Source organism: Herpailurus yagouaroundi, unplaced genomic scaffold (assembly GCF_014898765.1).
Source record: "Herpailurus yagouaroundi ecotype Mexico unplaced genomic scaffold, PumYag 253, whole genome shotgun sequence".
NCBI lineage: Eukaryota > Metazoa > Chordata > Mammalia > Carnivora > Felidae > Herpailurus > Herpailurus yagouaroundi.
Genome location: NW_024412470.1, coordinates 7,044,635 through 7,072,151, shown reverse-complemented (window position 1 = coordinate 7,072,151; position 27,517 = coordinate 7,044,635). Strand labels below are relative to the sequence as shown.

General features: G+C 44.6%; 1 long non-coding RNA gene across 2 annotated transcripts; it reads right to left on the bottom strand.

The window, feature by feature from the left end:
• Window positions 1-804: 804 nt before the first annotated feature.
• On the bottom strand, window positions 805-27,494 carry LOC121020937 (uncharacterized). Of its 2 annotated transcripts, none has more exons than XR_005786373.1 (5): window positions 27,268-27,494; window positions 26,693-26,777; window positions 14,838-14,852; window positions 13,015-13,151; window positions 805-850 (listed from the first exon to the last, which is right to left on the bottom strand). It is a non-coding gene; the product is annotated as an uncharacterized LOC121020937 (long non-coding RNA). The 2 variants fall into 2 exon arrangements; XR_005786374.1 differs by lacking the exon at window positions 805-850 and adding an exon at window positions 5,805-6,955.
• Window positions 27,495-27,517: the final 23 nt, after the last annotated feature.

Genomic DNA, 27,517 nt, shown 5'->3' with positions numbered 1-27,517 from the left:
AAAGTGCTTTGTGCGGATCAAGCGGCAGAGACGCAGCAAACCTCAATCCCACTCGGGTATCAGGGCTCAGCGAGATACCGTGTCTGTGGTTGTTCAGCAGACACCGAGAGCCTTGGTCAAATACTTGGCGGTAACTGTGATAAAATGTCTCCTGGCTCAGGGGCCCTCACCTATATAATATAAAGTTTCTGTAGAGTAGAATTGGGAAGAAGTTTTGTCTCATTTCCTGTGTCACCCAATTCCAGGCCAACCATCCATTCCTTCATAGGCTGTCCCAGCCTTGCCACCGGCCACTTTCTATGGTTCCAAACCATTTCCCTGAATCCCAGGACACGGCCAACATACTGGCCTCAGGGAGGCAGGAATGTCTCTTTCTAGTGTGTCAGTAGCATCAATAAAGACCCCTCCCTTAATCCCATACAGCATCTTTGAGACCAGGCTGAAATATTTGATAGAACTTTACTGACAGCGAGACTGTTGTGTATGAAGCATATGAAAGACAAATGAGGGATTACGTCACATGATCCTATTATCCCCCACCCCCACCCCCATTCTTGAGAACCGAGGTTCTTGGTCACAAAGAAAGGTGACACAAATATAAAAGACAAAGTTAAAACGCTGTGATGCTGAGTTTGAAATAGAGAAGTATCAGGGCACCTGAGTGGCTCAGTCGGTTAAGCTTCTGACTCTGGATTTCAGCTCAGGTCATGATCTCGCAGTTTGGTTTGTAAGTTCGAGCCCTGCGTCGGGCTCTGCGGTGATAGTGTAGAGCCTGCTTGGGATTCTGTCTCTCCCTCTCTTTCTGCCTCTCCCCTGCTGGTGCGCTCTCTCTGTCTCAAAATAAATAAACCTTAAAAAAAAGAAATAGAGAAGTGTCAGTATTAACTTGTGAGCTATTTTATCTAAAATATTCCCTTGCTCTGTCCACTGAAAAGTCCACAATAAAAATGGTCAACTCAGTATCAGTGAACATTCCTAGTGCCAATATTGTGGTCCTGAAATATATTTACCACTAAAACAACAACAAAAAAAAAACATGGCTTCTGGAAAAAATGGCTGATTCCAGGTCTGAGGCAGGAAAGATAAAGATGAGTCTGGAACACCTCATAGAAAATGAGGAAGTTACAGGGTGCCTGGGGGGCTCAGTCGGTTGGATGTCCAACTTCGGCTCTAGCCACGATCCCTCGGTTCCTGAGTTCAGGCCCTGCATCAGGCTCTGTGCTGATGGCTCAGAGCCTTGAGCCTGCTTTGGATTCTGGGTCTCTTTCTTTCTCTCTCTCAAAAATAAACATTTAAAAAGTTTAAAAAAGAAAAAAGAAAATGAGGAAATTATAGGGGCACCTGGGTGGCTCAGTCTGTTGAGCATCCCACTTCCGCTCAGGTCAAAATGTCATGTTCGTGGGTTTGAGCCCCGCATCAGGCTCTGTGCTGACAGCTCAGAACCTGGAGCCTGCTTTGGATTCTGTGTCTCCCTCTCTCTCTGCCCCTCCCCTGCTCGTGCTCTCTCTGTCTCTCCAAAAAATAAAAAACTTTTAAAAAGTTAAAAAAAGAAAAGAATGAAGCTATGAATGCCCATTAGAGTGGTATAAACAGGATTCAGGAGCCACTCATTGGTAAAGAAGGAATAATTGGTGCATCAAGAAAAAAATAATTGCAATCAACTGAAATGCATCAGATATGTTTAGATCCATGGGTTTAAATTACTTTTTAAAAAACTCTATGTGATGGGGTGCCTGGGTGGCTCCATAGGTTAAACATCTGACTCTTGATTTCAGCTCAGGTCATGATCTCACGGTTTGTGAGATCGAGCCCTGTGCCCGGCTCTGCGGTGACAGCACAGAGCCTGTTCAGGATTCTCTCTCTCTCCTCTCTCTCTACCCCTCCTCTGCTCACTCTCTCTCTCAAAATAAATGGATAAACCTTAAAAATAAATAAATAAAAATTCCCTTATTTGATCATCTTTGATGGATGATAAGGGAGCAACATATTATTGAGAAATGGTTAATAAAGGGAAAGAAACGGATGTTTGTTCTGCCTTTCCTGTGTGAACTGAATTATTAGGTAACCAAATAGTAGAAGGAAGTTCTTTTAATAGATGTATTTGTACTAATAAGTGAAGAAGTGATTAGATTAGAATAACCTTTTGTGACTCCTGACGTACGCTGAGCATCGGTGGTAGTTAACCTCACACACACACACACACACACACCCCTACACACGTACACATGCACAGACCTACACATGTACACCCGTGCACACACATGCACGCACTTCACACATGCACACAAACAGTAAACATTTTATGTGCTGGCTGATGGAAGAACAGTATAGCATCTACAAAGTGCTCTAACCAAAAAGATAATAATAATAAAACCTGAACCCGATCAAAACTCTGAATCTAACTACCAATTTACAGGAAAGACAGATGACAAGAGAGCATGCTAAAGTGTACCATGGGATGGAAGGAGCAAAATCTAGACTATAAGAATCTCTATCAGTCAAGCAATCCAATTTATTCAATAAATAAAATGCAAGGTGGGAGGAAAAGGTGGGGGAAAAGTTATAGATTAAAAGAAATTTAAAAGACATCATTTTTTTAAACTGAAACAACTAAACTCTAGTGTTCAGGGATGCACACATGGGTCATAAAACTTTTTCTAAAAAAGCAAAGTTGTAGTATCCATAAAACTCAGGATGAAACAAATTTTTATAAAGCACTGGAAGAGTCTGCATTTTTTGTAATATTTCTAAGACTGAGTCCCTTTATTTATTTTTTATTAAAAAAAATTTTTTAATGTTTATTTATTTTGGAGAGAGAGAGACAGAGCGTGAGAAGAGGAGGGGCAGAGAGAGAGCGTGAGAAGAAGAGGGGCAGAGAGAGAGGGAGACACAGAATCCGAAGCAGGCTCCAGGCTCCGAGCTGTCAGCACAGAGCCTGAAACGGGGCTCGAACCCACAAACCATGAGATCATGACCTGAGCCAAAGTCAGATGCTCAACCTACTGAGCCACCCCGGTGCCCTAAGACTGAGTCCCTTGAATGCAAACAAACAAACAAACAAAATGGAAGAGATCTTGACAAGATCAAATTTAAATATTAGGGACATGACTTAGTGATGTTTTTCAAACTTTTATTGACAGTGACCTAACAGAAAATATATCTCTTATATCATGAATCAGTATACATGTACCTGTCCCAGCTCAGGATTTTCCAAACTTTTCGGAATGGACCATGAAGTCAGTTTAGGGGGCTGTGACCAGCTTTTAAAAATATCAAACAGGAGGGGCACCTGGGTGGCTCAGTTACTTGAGCATCTGACTCTTGATTTTGACTCAGTCATGATCCCAAGGTTATGGGATCGAGCTCTGTGTCAGGATCATGCTGAATGTAGAGCCTGCTTAAGATTCTCTCTCTCTCTACCTGCCCCTCTCTCCCACTCATGCTCTCTCTCTTTCTAAAATAAAAAAGTAAAAAAAAAAACAAAACAAAACATAAAAATATCAAATAGGAAAGAATAGAACAGAAAATTTAGTCCATCCGACATAATTAAATGAAGTATGATTTTATGAAAATTTATTTCATATCTGTGTATGAACATGTATATTGAGTTACAATGTAAAATCTATTTCTTCTCATGAGAAAGTGGTCCAAAAAGATTGGATGTATAACCCCAGCTGTTTTCACAGATTGGGTTTCATTAGTCTCAATCAAGTATGCGATTGCTACGTTGAGATCAGCAGATACCCGAGCCCCGACGGCCTTCAGAGCGGTGTGGACCTGCAATGCTGCAATCAGACCCTTCCCATCCTGTCTACATTGGTGTGGAAAATTTAGTATGACACCAACTTTAGGACCCGTCGCTGGGTGAGAAGAGCTTCCGGTTTTAAAGGCCAATCCCAGGGACTTGCCACATCTATGTGAAAACAGCACAAGTTTCTGCAATCTGGTTTGGTTTTCGCCCTGGGACGTGCATGTGCCTGCAGGTACTGGTCTCCCTGATAATCTTGCAACGTGTCCAGACCCTGAATCGATTCACTCAGCTCCTCCTTTATGCAACCCTGCCTCCCCTTTTGAGGTCCCCTACCTGGCACTTTCAAAGGGGTTTTTGGTAATTTGTGGCTGTATTTTTAAGTAAATTTACACTTATGGGTAAGCAATAGAAGCTTCCAGTTCAAAACCTTCACAGGTAGAAAGCCTCTCCTTGCACCCCTGCCTTCCAGCCACCAGGTCCTCCAGGAGGCAATAGATGTCACTAGTCTTTTCACCGCGCACCAACCACTCCCACATCTTGATGCTGGCCCAGAAAAGAGGTTCCTGAAAACTGGTTTTGCAACCCGTGGGCTTTCAACACCTGAGGGATGAGAAAGTGGGGAGAGAGAGCTGGCAGGGTGCCTTGAGTCCCATGCCTACACTCTCAAGGCATCGTTCCAGAACATTTACTACCTGTGTTGTCATTACCTATTTATGAGTCTCTCTTCCCTCCTGAATGGTAAGTCTCTTGGGGGACTGCATGGGCTCCCCTTGGCCCCGTGACAGCATCACCTTCTTCTGATCCGTCCATATCTCTGGGAGTGGCTCACCATGGCCTTCAGAGCCCGCATGCTGGCCCCTAGAAAGGAGGTGTGCCCTGGGAGCTCCCCTTGAAAACCCTGCCTGGTGCCCCTCCTACTTCTAACTTAGGACCCCGCACCACTAAGCTGCAGCTTAGTATAATCGGTCAATAATCCGCCCATCAGTCTGTTTTCTCACAGCGATCCACCTCCCTCCCTCTCACAGGTGTTCCCACAAGACTGATGGATGGTCCAGTGTCACCAGGGTCACCTGGGGTGCTGCTCCAGCAGCTCACACCTCACACACCTGGGCATGATGCTCAGTGAGCAGAGCAGACACCTCCTGGGATGAGATCACTTCCCAGGCTGTGGGCACTGGAAGGGTCTAGGCATGTTCAAAATGGGTCTTATTAAGGCCAACCACAGAGCCCTGGGGACAAAGGTTAGGAGGATATCTCTGGCCCAGAGCCTGAGTAAGTGGCTGCTGTGAAAAGAGGGTCACTGATGAAGTAAGGGCACCAGCAATGAGAGAGAGAAGTCGGAGCAGGTCAGGCCCCAGCGCCGTGGAGCACTCAGCAGGGTAGGGGAGAGGCACAGAGGACTTGCAGATGGACCATGGCTGAACTTCCATGAATGTCCTAGGACCATCAAGGCTAAGCCCTGGGAAAGAATGTCATGGAAAGCCGGGATTCCGAAGAGGGGCATGTAACAAAGGGCACAAGGCATCCCAGCAAAGAGGGTTGGAGCACCCAGCACACAGGCTTCTTCATGGAAGAAGGAGGAAGGTTATTTAACTGCACAGTGTGGAGAGGGCCTGGGTTCAGGGTGATGAAGGTCAACTGTCATACCATAGAGTCAAGAAGCAATGTCCGGGGGCACCTGGGCGGCTCAGTCGGTTAAGCATCTGACTCTTGATTTCAGCTCAGGTCATGACCTCATGGTTTGTGAGATCGAGCCCCCACACTGGCCTCAGCACTGAGCGTGGAGCCTGCTTAAGATTCTCTCGGGGCACCTGGGTGGCTCAGTCAGTTAAACCTTCAGCTCTTGATTTCAGCTCAGGTCATGGTCTCATGGTTCATGGGATAGAGCCCGCATTGGGGTTCCACTAGTGCATAGTCTGCTTGGGATTCTCTCTCTCCCTCTCTCTCTGCCTCTCCCCTGCTCACACTCTCTGTCTCTAAATAAATAAATAAATAAATAAATAAACATTGGAAGAAAAAAAAAAAAGATTCTCTTCCTTGCCCTCTGCCCCTTTCCCTCTCTTAAAAAATATAAAAAATAATAATAATTAAAATTGATGTATCAAGGAGCAGCACACATATAATACACAGAGGTAAGGAGGCAACCATGAGAAAAATCAAATATAAAAAGAGTCCAAGAGTGGCTGCTCCAAGACAGGCCAGAAGGATCAGGTGGCCCCGGGACTGTGGCTTGCCTGTACTACCTCATTTATTTAACAACTGTGCCTGAACTACGGTCATGAACATTTTACACATAAGAGAAGGATGGCTGCCGTGCCTGTGAGAGAGCTAACCATCCAAAATAGTAAAATTAAAGCATATTGGGTTATTTAAAGGCCTTGTTCTTTCCAGAAAACAGAGCCACTTCTCCAAGGTGGAAGGCAGCCAGATTCACGACATCAGTTCCCATTTCTGTGAAGCAGGTCACTGCTCACCTCCTTCCCGCAGCCACGGGAAACCAGATGCCTGCAGCTTGGTTGCACTGTTAACCACTTAAATTAAGAATAATTAATCAGCGAGTCACTAGGTACACGACTTCTTTCAAATGAAATCAGACTTTGCCCCAAGATACTGGGCCGATTATGTATTATTTGCCTAACGTGCAGTTTTATGTGTGCACAGAGCATTCCTTCCCAATCAAGAATCTACAAGAACATTACACCTTTGTACGCCTGGCACCTACAACCCACTACCCTTTGCCAGTGGCCACACATTCACCTTCCTTCCACACAGCCCTGCTCAGATGCACTGCACTGCCTGTATGCTTTGTGCCTGAGTTTAGCTTTGACTCTTTGGTTGAGGAAAAAGAATGCTTCTGCTTAGTAAAACTCAGGCAGTGAGCAAAATGTAAAACTGTTTTAATGCTGGGGGGGAAAAAACAGACATCCGTGAAACAAAATAGAGAATCCAAAAATAGACCCAAATACATATGGCATTTTAGTTTCTGGTAAAGGTGACATTTTAAAAAAGGAGGGGGAAAAACACGGATCCGCTGACAAATTGTTAGCAAGGAAAAGCTGGATTCCTGCCGCATCCTTCCCTTTCTGGCGCCTCAAAGATTTAAATCCAAATTATCAAAGATGTAGCATGTGTCAAGGAGCTGAACATAAAATAAACCACAAAATTTCAAAAAGAAAGCACGAGTGCATGTTCGGAAAGGTCTTCCTAAGAAGGATATAAAAACAGAGAGGTTGGGGCGCCTGGGTGGCGCAGTCGGTTAAGCGTCCGACTTCAGCCAGGTCACGATCTCACGGTCCGTGAGTTCGAGCCCCGCGTCAGGCTCTGGGCTGATGGCTCAGAGCCTGGAGCCTGTTTCCGATTCTGTGTCTCCCTCTCTCTCTGCCCCTCCCCCGTTCATGCTCTGTCTCTCTCTGTCCCAAAAATAAAAAACGATAAAAAAAAAAAAAAAAAAACAGAGAGGCCATAAGATAAACAATTGGTTAAATTTAAATACACAATGTTTTTTGGACTAAAAGCGGCCTGAACAAAGTCCAAAGACCAGTGTTAAACGAGAAAAGACAGCTACAACAATATCTGGCAGCAAAGGGCTTATGTCCTCAACTGATAAAAAGTATGTATGAGCTGCTAAGACAAAAATGACAAAACGGTATGAAAATGGGCAAAAGATAAGAACCGGCAGCTTTTAAAGAAAAGGAGTTTCAGCCATGAAATCCAAATGAATAGATATTAAAACTTACTAATAACTAGACAGGTGCAAATCAACACAAAACAAAAGAGCTATAAAATTGGCAGACACTTAATATTTAAGGACAGCCAATGTTGTTGAAGATGTGGGGGAACTAGGCTCTCGTGTCCTATTGTGGGAACATAAAGTGAGGGATATAAACATGGGGAGGAATATTTGACCATAGCTATCAATATTTACAGCACCTTGACTTAGCATTTCCACCAAGAAAGAGATATACTCTAGGCATATTTACAAAAGCTTGCCAGGAGAGTCTATGAGGTTGGGTTCCTTATACTGTTTGTAATGGCAAAAAAAAAAAAAAAAAAAAAAAAAGGAGAAGGAGAGGAAGAGCAGGAGGAGAAGGAGGAAGAGGAGGAGGAGGAAGTAGAAGAAGGAGGAGGAGGAGAAGAAGAAAAGAAAAATTTTAAGGGGGAGAAAAGGAGAGAGAGAGACTAGACTGTCCATCAGCAAGAAACTTGTAAGAATAATTAAATGTCTGATGATGCCAAATGTTGGCAAGGTTGTTGAGCAAATGGGAAGTGTCCTCTTCTTGGGGGTGTGGGGAGAATGGGTGCTAATGTTTAGAAACAGTCTGGTACTACCTAGTGAAGTTGATGCACCCCTGACCCAGAAATTCAAGTCCTAGAGATATATCTTTAAAAACTGGTACACATGAGCATCAAAATACTTCAATAAACATGTTCATAAAAGCATTTTCCACAATAGGCCCAAAAGCGGAAACAATCCAAATGTCCACCATCATTAGAATTGTTTTTTTTTTAAGTGGGATTAAGTTACACAATGGAATTCTACTATAGAATAATGAAAACGAATACATTCAGCTACCTGCCACAACATGCGTCAATCTCATAAATATAACATTGAGCAAAAGAAGCAAGAAACAACAAAACTCACGAAGTACGGTTCCATCCAACTAAAGCTCATAAACAGAAAAGTAAACCACCTTCTATGGAAATGCATCCGTAACGGTAAATTTTTTTTTAAATGCAAGAAAATTATTATCACAATAATCAAGATAGAGTGACTTCTACTAGGTAAGGATAAGGCTGTAATTGAGTAGAAGTCTACTGGGGGCCTTTGGGTAGTAGCAATGTTCTATTTTTTGACCTGAGCAGGATCTAAGTCACGTGTGTGTGTGTACACCATATAGCACAATAAAATAAGGATAAAAGAAATTCTAAATGTATTATTGGAACATCCTTATGATGAATACAATGGCATCATCAAAGAAGAGACGAAGATAGCTCTTGAAGTGTTCACGCAGAAGATCTCTAAGATGCACTAAGTGAAAGAAGCAAGGTGCCAAAGCATGCATGGCAGAAAGAAAGTCCTGTAAATAAAACTGAAAGAATGGCACAGAGATAAGCAACAGATAACGGATATGTGTATATGTGTGTATATATATATATATATATATATATATATATATATATACACACACGCACACACGTTTATGTATAGTATGATATAGTGATATCATATATCACTATTATATATCATATATAGTGACAGATACAAAGATAGATAACAGATTGATAAATATATAGATAACTGGTTGATTCATGAAAGCACTGATATATGATAGACGCATAAATAGAAAGATAGATAGATACTTTGATACCCAGATACCTACATGGATACCTAGGGAGATAAATGCATAGAGAAAGACCCATACATAGATAGATGATAGATAGACAGAAAGACGAGTACATCGATACAAGGATAACATAGAATGATAAAAACATAAAACATACAAAGGTAATAACAGATATATTAACTCATAGATACGTAGATGCAGTGATAGATAAGTGGATAGACCCACAGATAACAGGATTCGTGTGTGCAGGTTTTGTTTGTTGGGACTGGGGAGGGAATTAGAAGACAATTAACAGGGGTCGCCATCATACAACATTGCAATATACATCCATAAAATATGACATGACATTACTTGGGAGTATATGCCATTTTGATAAATTGTTTAATATATCATTTAAAAATATATTTTCTTCTATATTCATAGGATAAAAAATATGGCAACAGTGTACCACAAATGTTAAAATAATAATGCCTGCTAACAGAATTGGGGACAATCTTACTCCATTGTGCCCCTCGTTGAGGTTTCCCAAAACAGCAACAATATTTTTTATTTTAAAATATGCCTGTATTGAATTAAAATATAAACAAAACAGACATACTTGACTTAAAAAAAAATAAAATAAAAGGACACAGGTGGTCATTACTCCCTTTTCATTCACAACTTTTCACTTGGGTCTTTAAACAGGGAGGGGTGACTACAGCTAAGGTCCTAACTAGCTTTTTATCTGAAAAGCTGTGTGAAATGGGCCGCCTGGTCTTTCTATTCCCCTGCATGGCTGTCTTTTGCTCCAGGGCCAGGGAATTTGACAGCAGAGAACGAGTCAGAGAGGGGGCAGGCCCAGAGCCTGTCTCCGGGCAGGGCTGAGACTCCACTCACTCACAGATCAGAAGCCAAATCAAATAGCTCAGCAAACCACAACAGCATTGCTCAAATATTCATTCATTCACTTACTAGCTAAATATCTATTGGACACCTACCAAACACTGAGATGGCCCTAGACCCTGGGAACATACAGATCAAGTGTCTTCCTATTGGGCTATTACATCATAATGGAGAAGAGACACAGTAAGTGGATACGTTATCATAAAAGGTTAGGGATTAAGAATTAAGCAAACACAGGAGACATTAACCAGAGATTTGCCTGTTTCAGGTAGACTGTTCAAGAAAGGCCTCTCTGAGATGGGGACTTGTGCACAGAGACTCAAAGAGAGGAAACAATGATGCAAAAATGGGGTGGGGGGGGCGGTGAGGAGCATGCTACGTGGTAAGGAAAGCAAGCCTAAAGGCCCTGAGGTCAGAGCAGGCTCAGTGCGTTTGAGGAAAGGCCTGAAGTCCACCATGGTTCAAAATAATAAGAGAAAATGAAATTAGGGAGGTCAGCAGGGGCCAAATCAAATAGGGTCTTTCTTGTGAGCTCTGCATTTTATTTTCTGTGTGCCATCGCAGTGACAGCCAAACTTTTATGTGACGCTTGCTGGGCTTTCCAGGGGTATGAGCCAAACGCATGCTCTCCTGAAGCACTTTGGGAGGTGTTTCAAAGACAACCACACACCACATCTCCCCTCTCCCCATCCCAACTGGATGTATCTCCCCCGTGGCTCCCTTGGCACAGGTTAGTACTTATGACGGCTTCCTCCCTCCATAGCCCCGGCTGAGCTCACTCTTCCCTCCACGTAGCAGTCCTGCTCTGCCATCACAGTCCTTATCTCGTTCCACAAGAACCCCTGACGCTCCCTCTTATCAAACGTGCCGGGAGCACAGGCTGCCCTCTCCACTCAGCAGCCTCACTTCACCTCTGCACCAGGAACACAGCAAGGCAGCCTCAGCGCCTCCGCATGTGGGCCAAACAGTGGTTCCCTGTGTTCACCAACTGCAAGAGACATCTCCCCGCTCCTCAAGTGGTCCCAAAGCAGCCCCTCTCCTTGGGCCAGTGTTCCTCAACCTCGACACCAGTGACATTTGAGGCTGTGTACTTGGTGTTCCTTGTGGGGACTGTCCTGTGCCCTGCAGGATATTTAGCATCATCTCTGGCCTCTCTCCAATGGATACCTGTAGCCTCTCTCCAGTCAGGACAACTCCAAATGTCTCCAGACATGGCCATCGCCCCCTGTGTGTGGAAGCCACTCCCCTCCATTGAAGAACCACCTTCAGGGAAAAGCATGCTTCCCTGTGGGAATAGGCGTGACTCACCTCGGACTCAAAGTCCAAGGCAAAAGCTCTTAATCAATCTTGACTCCACCTTGACCTTTCCAGATTCTCTTATAGCCTAAATGGTGAAGGTTCCAAGTTTGCAAAACCAGTTTTCAGGACTCTTTCCCAAGGACTGCAAAGGCCCCCTGCCATCTTGCTGAGAAACAAGGAGTATTTAAAACCAGAGTCTTGGAGCCTCAATCAAAATGGAGACAGACAGAAATGGCCCCGTTCTCATACGCTATTCTCGAACCATTTCATGAAAAATGAAGGCAGCATACCTACACGTCACACTAGCATTTATCAGTACAGTGTCTGCATAGAATATCTCTGGGAGGATTCACAGGGGGCTTGGAAGATAATTGGTTTTTTCCAAGGAAGGGATCGGACAAGGTGACTGGACAAACAAGGACAGAAGGCTTTTCACTTTCATAACTTGTGAATTCCAAACCATAGTATTATCAATAACACTACTTTTCAAAGGGAAAAAGAGCGAAGGATTCAAAACAATGGCAACTTTAGAACCTTAAAAGGAGAGGCAGAAGTGCTTAGGACAAAGCTTGTGTGGAGAGCCTGAATTCTAGAAGGCAAGATGGCCCAGCTGTTCTGTGGTCCCAGCATGTCCTGGGGTAAAAAAAAGGAAGTACATGGAAGCGACTTGTGTTATTTTTATACAAATATTGCAAGTCCACAGAATTTTCCCTCTAAAGGATGGATTTCAAAGCTTGGCTTTTTCTACCAGAGGACTGCAAAATCAATGTATTCATTCATTCATTCTTTTTTTTTTTTTTCTTAATTTACTTATTTTGAGAGGGAGAGTACATGAGTGGGGGGAGGGGCAGAGAGAGAGGAAGAATCCCACGCAGGGTCTGCAATGTGAGCCCAGACCCTGATGCAGGGCTCAATCTCACAATCTGTTGAGATCATGACCTGAGCTGAAATCAAGAGTCAGAGGCTTAACTGACTGAGTCACCCAGGCGCCCCCATTCTTTCTTTCTTTCAGGCGCTGTTCTAGGTGCAGGGGAAACAGCTTTGACCAAGACAAAACCCCGGGTCTCATCTATTCTAATCCAGGGAGAGGTCAGAAAAAATGCAAAAGAAGTGAGTAAACTATAGTGTGTTAGAGGGTAAGAAACACCCAAGAGGAAGAGGACATCATAGAGGGTATATAAGGAGTTTTAGGTGCAGAGGTAGGTACTAAGGTTTTAAACAGGGTGATCAGGGCGAGAGGCTTCAATAAGAAGATGAGTTTTGGGAGCATCTGGGTGGCTCAGTTGGTCAAGCGTCTGACTCTTGATTTCAACTCAGATCATGATTTCACGGTGCATGGGATCAAACCCCACATCGGGCTTTGCGCTGACAGTGTGGAGCCTGCTTAGGATTCTCTCTCTCCCTCTCTCTCTGCCCCTCCCCTGCTCGGGCTTGCTCTCTCTCAAAATAAATAAACATTAAAAAAAATAGCTTAAAAAAAAAAGATGATGATGATGATGATGGTTTTTTAACAAAGTCCTGAAGCTGTTGAAGGAGGGAAACTTCCAGACTCTGCCCAGAAGGGCCCTGTGCCTGGGCTTGGGCTCTGCTGTCACAGTCGTGAAAATCTTAATGAAGTTCGAATAAGAAGCCCCACGTTTGCATTTTGTACTGGGCACTGCAGTGTATGTAGCTAGGCCTGCTTCCAGATGATCTGGGGAGTACCTATCCATGCAAAGAGAATGGCAAACACCATACCTGGAGTTTCAAGGAGTAAGGACGCCAGGTGACTGGAGATGGGAGTCAGGACAGCGACAGGCTGATGCACCACATAACACGAGACCATCCTGAGTGCTGGGCTCGCCCTCTGGGTGAGACAGAGAGCGATCTGTGGGCTTTGGGCAGGGGGTGACAAAACACGTGTTTTAAAAGGATTACTCTGGGGGTGCCCGGCTGGAGCCTGGTTGGAGCATGCGACTCTTGATCTCAGGGTTGTGAGTTCGAGCCCCAAGTGGGGTATAGAGATGACTTAAATAAAAACTTTGGGGGCACCTGGGTGGTTTAGCTGGTTAAGCATCTGACTTCAGCTCAGGTCAAGATCTATCTCACGGTTCAGGAGTTCAAGCCCTGTGTTGGGCTCTGTGCTGACAACACAGAGCCTGGAACCTGCTTTAGATTGTGTCTCCCTCTCTCTCTCTGCCCCTCCCCTGCTCATGCTCTGTCTCTGTCTCTGTCTCTCTCTCTCAAAAGTAAACATTAAAAAAAAATTAATAAATAAATAAAACTTTAAAAAATAAAATAATATAAAAAATAAAAATAAGAAAATGATTACTCTGGACTTTTACTGAGACTACGTAAGACAGATGGGCAGGAGTGGGATTAAGGTGACCAGTTCAGAGGCTATTATTGCCCTAAATGACATTGGACATGGCTTGGACCAGAGTGCTCTTAGTGCAAAGGTAGTGAGAAGCAGTCAGATTCTGGGTGCATTTTGGAGCATTTGCTAGATTTTACACAGTGTGAGCGTTGAAAAGAAGAGTCAATGATGCTCTAAAGTTGGCCTGAACAACTGGAAGGATTTGGGAATGCACAAGACTGTGAGAGAAGCAAATTTTCCAGGGAATGTGAGGAATCCACTTAGAGATTTTTTTTTAAGTTTCTTTATTTTTTGAGAGAGAAGGAGAGAGACAGAGAGAGAGAGAGAGAGAGAGAGAGCATGAGGAGGGGAGGGGCAGGAAAAGAGGAAGAGAGAAGATCCCAAGCAGGCTCCCCACTGCCAGTGCAGAGCCCAATGCAGGACTCGAACTCACAGACCGTGAGATCATGACCTGAAATCAAGAGTCAGACACTTGATTCTGACTGAGCCACCCAGGCGCCCGTCACTTAGAGATGTTTTAACTTTAAGGTGACTATTCCATCTTTAAGAAGAGATGTCCAATAGGTCATCTGTGTCAGGAGTTCAGGGGAGAACCCAACTGACAATGTATATTTAGGATTCATAGGCTCAAATGGACGAGATTTAAAGTCATGGGAGTAGATGAGACACCATACAAGCGTGCAGAAAGAAAAGCAGTTCGAGGGGTGAATTTTGAGGTGCTCTTATAGTAGAGGTATGAACGTGAGGGGGAACCAGCAAAGGGAGCCCCTAAAGCATGCTCCATACAGAAAAATTACCATCCTAATAGAGCCTGACAGAGAAGAATATGTTTCAATATGTTGAAAAATAAGTGGCATGCAGCCCTGCAGATGCTTCCAATCTTGACATCAATCCAGGCTTTGGTGACAACTCCCAGTTCAGACAAGCCATTAGCAGAAGAGCCGTGAACCCCAAGCCATGGAAATGACTGATTACTAATATTGTTGTGGTGGTGGTGGTGGTGAATAATTTCAAAAGAAGAAAGAGAAAGAGTGTCTGGATTTGTAGGATGACCAATGATCCCAGGTGCCCTGAGCCCGAGGCGATCCCCAGGGCACAGGATTTTGAATGCTAACACTGGAAAGTCCCAGGCAAACAGGGATGAGTTGGTCAACCCAACCTGGTATCAGTCTGTCATTCAAATTCAGTCCTCCCAGCTACTTACCTCGTGTTTTCTCATCTGTAAAAATAGGAGTAATACAGGATTGTTATTAAGATAAAATAAGAATATTGCACATCAGAATGCCTGATAGTAGGTACTCAATAAATAGTAGTTTTTATTTATACTGGAAGAAAGACATCACTAGATTATGGCAAGCAAAGTATTTGGGGTTCACAATTATTTCTTAATTTTTTTAATGTGTATTCATTTTTGAGACAGAGATAGAGTGTGAGCAGGGGAGGGGCACAGAGAGAGGGAGACACGGAATCCAAAGCAGGCTCCAAGCTGTCAGCATAGAGCCCGACATGGGGTTCGAACTCACAAACCGTGAGATCATGACCTGAGCCGAAGTCAGACACTCAGCCGACTGAGCCACCCAGGCACCCCTGGGTTCACAATTATGATGCTGACTTACGAAGGAACGCTAACACACGTTCATTATATTCCAGTTTAACACCATTATCATTAAGAGGTAGAGAGGTCATGACGTGAAATAAAGAGAGGAAGCCCAACACAGTATTCGCTTCTGTCATAAACAGAATTTACACCATCATAATATTAACACCAGTTATTGACTTTCGACTTGTAGAACTGAACAACAGATAAATTATGGGAGGGGCGCCTGGGTGGCTCCGTCAGTTGAGCGTCCAACTTCAGCTCAGGTCATGATCTCACAGTTTGTGAGTTCGAGCCCCACATCGGGCTCTGTGCTGACAGCTCGGAGCCTGGAGCCTGCTTCAGATTCTCTGTCTCCCTCTCTCTGCCCCTTCCCTGCTCACACTGTCTCAAAAATGAATAAACGTTAATAAAAATCTTTTTTTAAGTTGTAAAAAAAAAATTATGGGAAAGCCAGAGTTTTAAAACAAGTTATAAAGAAGCCCAACACAATATTTGCTTTTGTCATAAACCGGATTTACACCATCATAATTTTAACACCAGTTATTGACTTTCGACTTGTAGAACTGAACTATAGATAAATTATGGGAAAATTGTAGTTTCAAAACAAAGTAAGAATGTTATTAATCTGGATTTTGTCAAATAAATCTATAGCTGTCAAAAGCGGGGGATGGGGGCGCCTGGGTGGCTCAGTCGGTTGGGCGTCCAACTTCAGCTCAAGTCACGATCTCGCGGTCCGTGAGTTCAAGCCCCGTGTCGGGCTCTGGGATGATGGCTCAGAGCCTGGAGCCTGCTTCCGATTCTGTGTCTCCCTCTCTCTCTGCCCCTCCCCCGTTCATGCTCTCTCTCTGTCTCAAAAATAAATAAACGTTAAAAAAAAAAGCGGGGGGATGAAAATGGGGTAAAGAGGGGCAGAAGGCAGTAGAGGCATCAAGGTTCACAATGGGAAATTAAACACTGTCTTGTTTGTGCACCAAGAGGTCGAGATTCCAATGTTTTGCTTAAAGATGCCCGATTACAGTGGAGGAACTGAGACGGGAGTTAGAGCCATTTTGGAAGGTGGGTAAGTGGTGAACACATTTTAAAGGTGATGGAGGTGAACTAACTCCTCTCCTACTAGGATGGCAAGGCGTAAAGTGGATACAGTTAAAAAATGGTGTAAGGTTCTTGTTGGGAAATATGGAGATACCACCACAGGGGAAAAAAAATAGAAAGGTTTAAAGTTGTATCTGGGGACCGGACAAGTTGAGGCAGGAGACAACCTCATAGGTGAATCAGCACTTTCATGATAATCCTTTCTCCATCCCTCTCTCCCCTCTCCCCATTTGACTTTAATAACGTGCATTGACTCTGTTTATGAAAGCTTAAAAGTAAAAAGAAAACAAAGACTGTAAAAATAACTGCCCATTCAAAATAATTTTTTTAAAGGATATTAAGTGCTTTTATGGATTCAGCTTTTCAGAAAACTGAGCTGTTTGGAGTGACTCATTCTTTGGATGTGTTAAAAAAAAATTTTTTTTCCCTACTCCACCCAGTCCCTCCTTCCTTCTGAAGCCAGGCCGCTGTCTATACAGTCACTGAAAACTAGATTCTCACACTTTGATCGCACTTGAACTATTTAGAGAAGACTGACCAGTCAACCCGTCATTGGGTACACCACTGTATTAATCTGCTCGAGCTGCCATAACAGAACATCACAGCCCGGTGGCTTAAACAACGGAAATTTCTTTTCCCACGAGGCTAAAGCAAGGTGTTGACCAGGCTGCAGACCCATCTGGAGCTTGGGGTCCTCTTCCAAGTTCATCCAGGTTGGGGCAGAATTCAGCTCCTTTCCATTGCAGGACCAAGGTCCCTGTTTTCTTGCTGGCTGCCAGCTGGGCATCACTCGGGGCTCCTGCAGCCCACCCTCAGGGGTCAGCCAGGTGGGCCCTCCATAAGCCATCTACCACAGGCTCGGCTGTTGGCTTTGGTCCAGGCTAACAGGAAAGTGTCTCTAGAAACAGAGCTCGCCTGATTTGATCTAATCCACAGATCCCACTCAAATTTTGTCAATCATCCTAATCATACCTACTATAGGTCTAGGATCTCATTCAGGATCACACCTAACACTTAGTTGTCATGTGTCTTTAGCCTCTAGTTCCTCAGTGTTTCCTTATCTTTTGTGGCCTTGACCATTTTTAATGAGAACAGGCCAGTTACTTTGTAGAAAATCCCTGTTAACAGATCGGATGTTTGTGTGCTCCCTAAATACGTATGTCGAAACCCTAACCCACATTGTGATGGTATTGGGAGATGGGGCTTTGGGGAGGTAATTAGGTTTAGATGAGGTCACGAGGGGGGGGGACCTCATTATGGGATTAGTACCTTGATAAGAAGAGGGGGAGGGGCACCTGGGTGGCGCAGCCGGTTAAGCGTCCAGCTTCAGCCAGGTCACAATCTCGTGGTCCGTGAGTTTGAGCCCCAAGTCAGGCTCTGGGCTGATGGCTCAAAGCCTGGAGCCTGTTTTCGATTCTGTGTCTCCCTCTCTCTCTGCCCCTCCCCCGTTCATGCTCTGTCTCTCTCTGTCCCAAAAATAAATAGACGTTGAAAAAAAAAATTAAAAAAAAAAAAGAAGAGGGGGAAATCCCTCTCTCCTGCCTGTCTCTGTCTCAATCTCTGGCTCTCTGTCACGTGAGGACAAAGTGACAAGATGGGCGTCTACGAGTCAGGAAGTCTTCACTGTGATCTCAGCCTCCAGAACTGTGAAATAAGTATCTGTTGCTTCAGCCACTCAGTCTATGGTATTTTGTTATGGTAGCCTAGCTGAGTAAGATAGTCCCACAGTCTGGATTTATCTGATATTGCCTTCTAATTACATGCAAACTCTATATTCTTGGTAGAAATACCCCAAAAGTGATGCTATGTTCTTCTAACGGCAGCCTATCAGCAAGTCCACACTGTCTATCCCAATACTGGTGGTATTTCAACATTTATAAGATAGTGTCTGTCAGAATTCTCTATGGTAAAATTAACTGGGAAGTATGTGCCATTAATTAATAAACATTTAACGCGTCGTCTGTGCGGAGACAACTTTGAAATTAGGCAAATATTCGGTCCCTCATCAAACATTCACCCACTGGATTTAGCATCCGTTAATGAATCTGACCTGAATCAATTATTACTATAACGATTGCAAAATGCTTCTAGTTCCATCATTCCCTCTGCACTTAATTAATTAGTATCATACTGTGCAGTTTTCCCTTATTTTTTTTTTTAATTTTTTTTTCAACGTTTATTTATTTTGGGGACAGAGAGAGACAGAGCATGAACGGGGGGAGGGGCAGAGAGAGAGGGAGACACAGAATCGGAAACAGGCTCCAGGCTCCGAGCCATCAGCCCAGAGCCCGACGCGGGGCTCGAACTCACGGACCGCGAGATCGTGACCTGGCTGAAGTCGGACGCTTAACCGACTGCGCCACCCAGGCGCCCCAAAGTTTTCCCTTCTTATTGATTGATTCAGTATGGACTCATGGGTTTCTACTTTATTGAGCGGATTATATTTGTTACTATTACTATTTGTTTGTTGCTCGAATTTTCCCAGACTTAGCCAGTGGAAGCTCCCTTAAGCTGATTCTCACGTCCTTATGACATACCCCGTATTACTCTTTGAACAATTTTTACTTTCTGGCACAAATATATCTTTGAGGCTCAAACTGTACTTGTTTTTTCCTATCTGGAATCAGCCATTTACCCAAAGATCCCTGGTTCCTTTTAGTGGAAAATGGTATTTAGAAACCAAGACCTGGGGGGCACCTGGGTGGCTCAGTCAGTTAAGTATCCCACTCTTGATTTCAGCTCAGGTCATGATCTCAAGGTTTGTGAGTTTGAGCCCCACATTCGGTTCTGCACTGACAGCGTGGAGCCTGCTTGGGATTCTCTCTCTCTCTCTCTCTCTCTCTCTCTCTCTCTCTCTCTGCCACTCCCCCACCCATAACCCCTCTCTCAAAATAAATAAATAAACATTAAAGAAAATAGAAACCAAGATCTGGGCACTGGTTATGCTCATTGCTACTGGGATATTATTGCTTCTACAGCCTCGCAGGAGACAGAACTAAAAATACGTGAACACACATACACATTGCCTATAAATGTATGGTTTTTTTTTTCAACGTTTATTTATTTTTGGGACAGAGAGAGACAGAGCATGAACGGGGGAGGGGCAGAGAGAGAGGGAGACACAGAATCAGAAACAGGCTCCAGGCTCTGAGCCATCAGCCCAGAGCCCGACGCGGGGCTCGAACTCACGGACCGCGAGATCATGACCTGGCTGAAGTCGGACGCTTAACCGACTGCGCCACCCAGGCGCCCCTATAAATGTATGTTTATGTCAGTCTATCTACACATACTGACAACCATGGGTTCACAAACATTTCCAACTCCAAACCATCACCACAGGGGTTTCTCCAGCCTCTGCTTTTCCACGTTTTGTAATTTCCTTCTCAGATCGTGAGAAACTGGATTCCACTGTTCTCAATCTTTACTTTTTTGGCCAATTCCCCAGTGGTAACCAATCTCCTGACCACTCGCACAGTCTCCTTTGGCCGTAGCCCTGGCAGCCCCAGCCACGTTGGCTGAGCCATTGGCCCTGGTCTCACCAAACAGACCAACCACAAAGGTCGAATCCTCAACCCTAGCTGTCCTGACTGGCTAATTCTTTGGCATGGGCACCACCAGTCTTGCCAGCGGATTCCCCATCCCCAATTCTACAGACCTTGTTGAGGGCGCCAGAGATGACTTTTTTAAAAACCCAGAGAGTGCTGCCATGATTAAAATTGTTTATTGCTGGTGGGGCACCTGGATGGCTCAGTCAGTTAAGCGTCCAACTCTTGATTTCAGCTTAGGTCATGATCTCATGCTTTGCGGGTTCAAGCCCAGCAGAGGACTCTCTGCTCTCAACCCAGAGGTCACTTCAGATCCTCTGTCTCCCTCTCTCTCTGTCCCTCCCCCTCCTCTCTCTCAAAAATAAACGTTAAAAAAATTGATTATTACTAGAGAAGAAAAAGACCTCAGTGGAACAGAATAAATAATCCAGAAATAGACCTAAACATGCATGCATTTTATTTTATTTCATACTAAAGGTGTCATTTCTGATTAGTGGATTTACAGGTAATCTAGTCAGTGGCATAAATAAAATAGTGTTGGGGAAATTGAAGAACTGTTAGAAAAAATATGAGGCTGGGCTTATAATTTATTGTTTATACCAACATTAATTACAGATGGATCAAAGATTTTGAATAAAATATATCCACATAATTTGTGAATAAAGCGTGAATAATTTATATATTCGATCTTGGAGTGGAAAAGGCTTTTCCCAGAAGGAAAGCAAAGCCAAGGGGCTGTAAGGCAGAAGTCTGATAAATGTAACCACACAAGATTATAAATTTATGAAATTTCTCTTCGATCAATCAATACGGCCTAAAATTCACTGGGGCTGACAAAATAATTCCAAATAACAAGTGCAAAATAGAAGAATAAGCAAAAGATATGCCGGCAGCTTAAAGAAAATAAAAAGGTGGATGGGTAATCCTTCCCAGGCTTGCACCAAAGTAAGAAAAATGAGAACCAAGACAAAGCGATGCAGTGCTTCTCCCATGAGAACGGAAGGCAGGGCTGCTGATCGGAGCCACAGAGGCTGGGACACTCTCCACACCACTGCCCCACACCTCACCTGTCTGGTTGAGTGTGCGCATTCTTGCCTGCGGTCGTGGACTCAAAGTGCAAATTCATGAATTCTTTCTGCAAGAAAATTTGGCAATTGATTTCAATATTTATTTTTATTTTTTTTCTTAATTTTTTTTTCAACGTTTATTTATTTTTGGGACAGAGGGAGACAGAGCATGAACGGGGGAGGGGCAGAGAGAGAGGGAGACACAGAATCGGAAACAGGCTCCAGGCTCTGAGCCATCAGCCCAGAGCCCGACGCGGGGCTCGAACTCACGGACCGCGAGATCGTGACCTGGCTGAAGTCGGACGCTTAACCGACTGTGCCACCCAGGCGCCCCTGATTTCAATATTTAAAATGTACCGACCTGGGGCGCCCGGGTGGCTCAGTCTGTTTAGTGTCTGACTCTGGATTTCAGCTCAGGTCCTGATCTCTCGGTTTGTGGGTTCAAGCCCCACATCACTCTGTGCTGTCAGCACAGAGACTGCTTGGGATTCTCTCTCTCTCTGTCACTCTCTCTCTCTCTCTCTCTGCCCCTCTCCTGCTCACACTCTCTCTCTCGCAAAATAAATATTTTAATTTTTTTTAAATAAATAAAATGTACAGACCTATTAACCCAACCATCCCAACACTAAGAATTTACCCTAAGAATATACTGGCAAAAGTCGCCAGGTGTCTCTTCAACTCTTCTAGGATGTTGACTGCAGCCTTTTTCATAATGAGAGAAAAAAAATGGAACCAACTACACGAGGAGCTGGCTAAACAAAGTATAGGTACATCCATCCTCTGAAGTAAAATGCCACCTTTAAAGAGAATGAGCTAGTGCTCTAAGTGCTGATATGAAAAGGTTTATGAAGGCTTTATAGTTTTTTTTTTTTAAAGCTAACTACTGTGAGTATAGGAGAAACCCCTTTGTATTAACAAAATTTTATATAAAGAGATCAACACAGGGGCACCTGGGAGGCTCAGTCAGTTAAGTGTCTGACTTCGGCTCAGGTCATGATCTCACGGTTTGTGGGTTTGAGCCCCACGTCAGGCTCTGCACTGACAGTATGGAGCCTGCTTGGGATTCTCGCTCTCCCTTTCTCTCTGACTCTCCCTCCCTCCCTCCACTTCTCTCTCAAAATAAATTAATAAACTTAAAAAAGAGAGAGAGAAATACAGATTTGCAGCTACTCATAGACTGGTTTTTTTTTTCCTAATTTATGGAGGCTACTTCAAGACCATCTGAAACAAACATAGGAGGAAGGCGATACCCGTAGTCTGATCTTTCCCTCAGAGCTGGGTTCCTTCAGACTGAAAAGCTTTAATGCGGTGGCCTTTGAGGAAGGACAGTTTTGTCTCTTGCAGTTTGAGGTATAATCCAGAGATGCCTCCAATTCTGGACTTTTCCTACCCCATCTGGTCCTTTTCTGCTTGAAAATGAGTCAGCTCCTGCCTGGACACATCTCATAATTCAGGTCCACAGGGGAGCCTGGGTGGCTCAGTCGGTTAAGTATCTGACTTCGGCTCAGGTCATGATCTCACAGCTCGTGAGTTCAAGTCCCACATGGGGCTCTGTGCTGACAGCTCAGAGCCTGGAGCCTGCTTCAGGATCTGCCTCCGTCTTTCTCTGCTCCTCCCCTGCTCACACTCTGTCTCTCTCTCCCTCTCAAAAATAAACATTTAAAAAAAGAATTCAGATCTACAACCCCTTATCCACAAATGTGAAACCCAAAAAGCTCTGAAAAATAAGTTTTACTGTAGCTCATTCCTATAACTCCATGGCGGTAAAACTCGACCTAAATTGGTGTGGGTTATTTTTAATCTCTATTTATCCTTGCTCGTGTGAATATCCATGCATTTCACTGCAGAAATAAGAATATGCTTGATTATGGGGTGCTATCCCAGACTCTGCTGGGGAGTTCTGTGCTACACTCTATAGTATCTGCCCTCTTAACTTCCTACATTTAGAAAAATTTTGAATTCTCAACAGCATCTGGCTCCAAAGGGTTTGGACCTGTACCTTGCTAAAAGCAGCAACGTGCTGCTAACTCACCCTAAAATTCTGGTTCTTTCCAACTTCCATTCCCATTATTATAGGCTCAAGAGGAATCTGCATCTGCCTTCCTGGCTCTCTCGGGCATTGTTTTACCAACTCTATTTCCCCAGCATGACAAGGATCTGCCTCACTGGCTGGTGCCCAGATACCAAGTTGATGATACATTATTTTGGACCTTTATTATGGCAGCCCTCCACTCCTGGTTCTAATTTCTATGTATTTAGAATAGTCTAAACTGCTATCATCAATACGACACCAAATGAAACGGCTCAAGCAAAGTAAACCTTTACGTTCACGTGACGTTTGGGGGAAGCGATTCCCCGTCGGTGAGAAGCTTTCTGCGTGGTCATCCAGGGCCCCAGGCTGACAGCTCTGGCCCCTGAGGTTACTCTGGCCTCCACCTCCTCACCACCAGCTTGAGAGAACTCCCCTAAAACATTCCTCGAGGGAGAACTGTCACCTAGAGATAGCCACACCTAACTACAAGAGAATTTAAGGAATGTAGGGTAGCCCGAGAATCCTTACCAGCTACCATTAATGAAGAGCCAAACATTCCTGAGCACGCTCATTCTAGCCACGAACAAGTCTGGCTAGATTGTTCTTTGGGATTTTTAGGGATATAAAGTATGGCAGAAATGGAAGAGGGGGTACCAGTGATCATCTGTTAAGGGCAGGGCATGATTTTTGGGTGAATCTGGAGGACGGTGAAATGAGAGCCAGTGTGGTGCGTCAGGAATATGAACAGAAGAGGAAGCCATTAGATACATTACTTGCTGTTCCTCCTTTACCAACCTCTAAATGTTGAAAAACCCAATAGTAGGGACCTCTGATCTGTCCTGAACTTCATTCTATTCTCTCTACATGTGACTATAAAACCCATGCATAGATCTTTGATTTCCAAAAGCTCAGACCTGACAGCTAAACTCTTCTAGCAACTCTTTATCTTCTGAATAAATATCTAATAAATAAATATCTGAATAAATACCTAAGAGGCATCTCAGGATAAAATGCAGTTAGAGAGACTGGCTAATTGTTCCTAAATCCTCATCTTATGCACCCAACTAAGCATTTCCTGGCTTCCCATGATGCTAGATGAAGGCATAGAGCCTAGCAGATCACAAGATAGAAAGGGCTTAGATTCATGAATAAATGCATAAAACATTACTCTCTGAATACCCGCATTGAACTGCTTTGTGAACAAGAAAAGAAAAATCTATTGTGTTCAGCCATTCCTATTGTAAAGCTATTTGTCCAGCAGCTGTTAGCCTACCCAGGCTACAGGCGTCCAAAACTGAACCTGACTCTCCTACCCAAATTCCTGCCCCCACCCATCTCCTCTACCTACTGTGGTAATTCCTTGGTAAGTGATGCCTTTCTTCATTCTATTGCTCAGAACAGAAGCCTTGACTTCTCTCCTTTCCTTACCCACACATTGAGTCCACAAGCAAGGGCTCTTGGTTCTCTCTGTATTATTTCGGTTTGACTACAATAACAAACCCAAGCTCGCAGTGATTCACAATATTTATGGCTCACACACGTCTGTGACTGAGCTGGGCTTCGCTAACTTTGGTGGAGTTCAGCCCAGTTTGGCTCCAGACTGCAGCGCAGGTTTGGGTCTGCAAGCCATGCTTCTCATTCTGAGACTCAGAGGGAAGAAACAAGGGATTCCTGGAACACGCTCTGTTTTCATGGTGGGAGGGGCAGCAGCACAAAAGAGAGAGCAATTTCCCATGCCTCATTGAAATTGCAGTCACCATCTGTAATTATACTGGTTTTATTGACAGTTTCCCCTATTAGGATGTAAGTTCTATTAGTGCCTGGCCTCTACTAGGCACTTACAGGTTTGTTAAATTCATGGGAAAGTAGTTTGCGTCTAGGCTGCTAAGGATCTTGAAATGCCCTGTTTGAGAGTCTGCACTTTCATTCTACAGGCACGGGTCAGTCATCAAAAGTTACTGTAATTGTCCAGATCAGAGGATACTTAAGGCCCAAACTGAGGCAGAGGGACTAGTAAGAAGACTGTCTGGGATGCCTGCATCAAGAATCAGTAGTAGTAACAACATTTATTAAGCGCCTACAGTACTCCCAGACTCTGTGCTATCTTCCTAACAAGCCAAGCAAAATAGGTGTTACTATACCAGTTTTGTATCTATCTACAAGGGCAAAACAAATTTCCGAGAACTTGTATGTATAATTTCCCCCAGAATCACATAGCCATTAAATAAATGGCTATTCTGGGATTCTAGCCAATCCCCAAGTGCAAGAAATGAAGCCACATTTCTAGTTAAGGTCATTATTTAGATAATGTCCTTTGCTGAAATGCATAAAGGTTTGACCGCAGCTTTGGAGACCCTGTGAGAAGCCCATAGCGCAGTTAAGTGGTTCTTCATGAAAACAGAAACGGCCGCTGGCTAACTTGCTGAATAGGATAGTTCTTAGAAGGCTGTGGGGGCTCACAGAGTCAGTGACGGCCTGCAGATACAGGCTTCATAAAAAGGTCAGGAACCCAGGGGACTTCCAGAGAGCTGGACCACAGGAATGAGTCATTCATGCATTCTTCTGACACTCCTCTCCCCTCCCTTTTTGTTCTGTTTTGCTACAGTCCCCACTCCTGTTTGTAATCTTTGGTTCCACTGGTTTTCTGGTTTCGACAAAGTCTGGTTAAGCCAGCTCTACCTCCTCCCCCTACCAAAGCCTCACCTGTCATGAGATTTTTTTTTTAATATTTTAAAATGCTTATTTATTTTTTGAGAGAGAGAACAAGAGGAAGGGCAGAGAGAGAGAGAGAGAGCAGAGGATCCAAAGCAGTCTCTGCACTGACAGCAGAAAGCCTGATGTGGGGCTTGAACCCATGAACCCTGAGATCAGGACCTGAGTTGGATGCTTAACCCACTGAGCCACCCAGGCACCCCTATAATGAGATTTTTTTAAGGAAGGTCCTCAGCAGTGAAGTACTTGTCTGTGGTCAGAGATAAGTGAGAAAGGAAGGGGCCAGAATGAATGCTTCTAGTTCTTCACTCCTTTTACCACCTCAGGCTGCCTCTGCTTATAGAACAATCAACAGTAACTTACTGAGTTTCAGCTGCTGTAACAAAATACCATAGGCTGGATGGCTTACATAGAAAACTTATTTTTCTAAGTTCTCCAGGCGGAGAAGTTCAAGATTAAGGTGCCAACAGATTGAGTGTCTGATGAAAGCCTGCTTCCTGGTTCACAGACTTCACTCTCTCCTATGTGAGGACTGCTCTGTCCTCACATACAGCAGAAGGGCCAAGGGAGCTCTCTAGGGTCTTCTATGAAGGCACTAATCCCATTCACCAGGACCCCACCCTCATGGCCTAATCACCTCCCAAAGGTTCTATCTCCAAACACTCACTCTAGGGACTAGGTTTCAATACAGAAATTGGGAAAAACACAGTCTATACCAGCAAGGGGGGAAATTTTCCCTTACTAACCCACCACTGCTTTCCGACTTACTTCTTTTCAAAGTTCAACCAAAACAAGCCCTTTACACCCAACATGACAGAAACTTTTAAAACATAAGGGCTTCTTGTACCTAAGACGTTGAAAGCATGAGAATGGAAATCGCTGAAACACCAATGAAGATTTTAGGAGCCCTCAGAAGACTTCGAGCTCTAAGGACATGACAACACAATAAAAAGGAAAAACAAAGGGGAAAAAAAAAAAACAAACAAACCCTAGATTCCAGCCTTTCCATACCTTGGCTTGGAATCCTTCGGCTCCCAAGCACACTCTCCTAAAGGGGAGACGCAGAGGTGGTGGCCATTGGTGATATGTGGGGCATCTAGAGGAAAGGGGAGAAGGACGCACTTAAAACACGCGAGAACTGGAGACCCTGGTGCCTCGTGGGGTTGGCTCTTCCGGCTGAGTTCACAGCACTCAGAAGCAAGGTCTACCCCCTAGGGCCGACCCGCCTACAGGCCTGTCGGGGTCTCACCGCCTCGAGCCCGCTCCAGGGCTGCGCACGAGAGCGTAACAGGGGCTCGTGCACACTCCCAAAGGGCTGTGGGTCCCCGAGGCGGTGCAAAGTCGCTCCCAGAGGCGGACCTACAAGGCGGGCCCAGGCGAGCCGGCTGGCGGGAGCCGCGGGCGAGGGCGGATGCGGCCGCCACGCGGACTGGGCTCCGTTCCGCCCTCCGCAAAGTTGACTACAGCAGTACTTATTAGCGAGGGAAACGTACAGGCCCCGACATCCCTAAATCCTCTCACTCGGCGAGTGTAGCAACTGAGCGCCTGCCGCGTCCCACAACTGTGGCCGGACACCGCCAACCCACCTCCGGACCCCGGCGCGGGGGCGCTACCACTTGCCGCGTACTCGCCGCACAGACCGCGCACGCGCCTAGAAGCAAGCTACGGTGGCTCTGCTGGGGACAAATTATTCACGTGCTACTGTTCTGCAACCCCAATCCGAAGAGTGTACACTGGCTGGGACAGTTTGGGAACGCGGCCACGGAGCCATTTGCGGAAGGGGACTAATAAACGGATTGGGGAGTAGGTGGGGTAAATGCGTGGACAGGCGTGAGG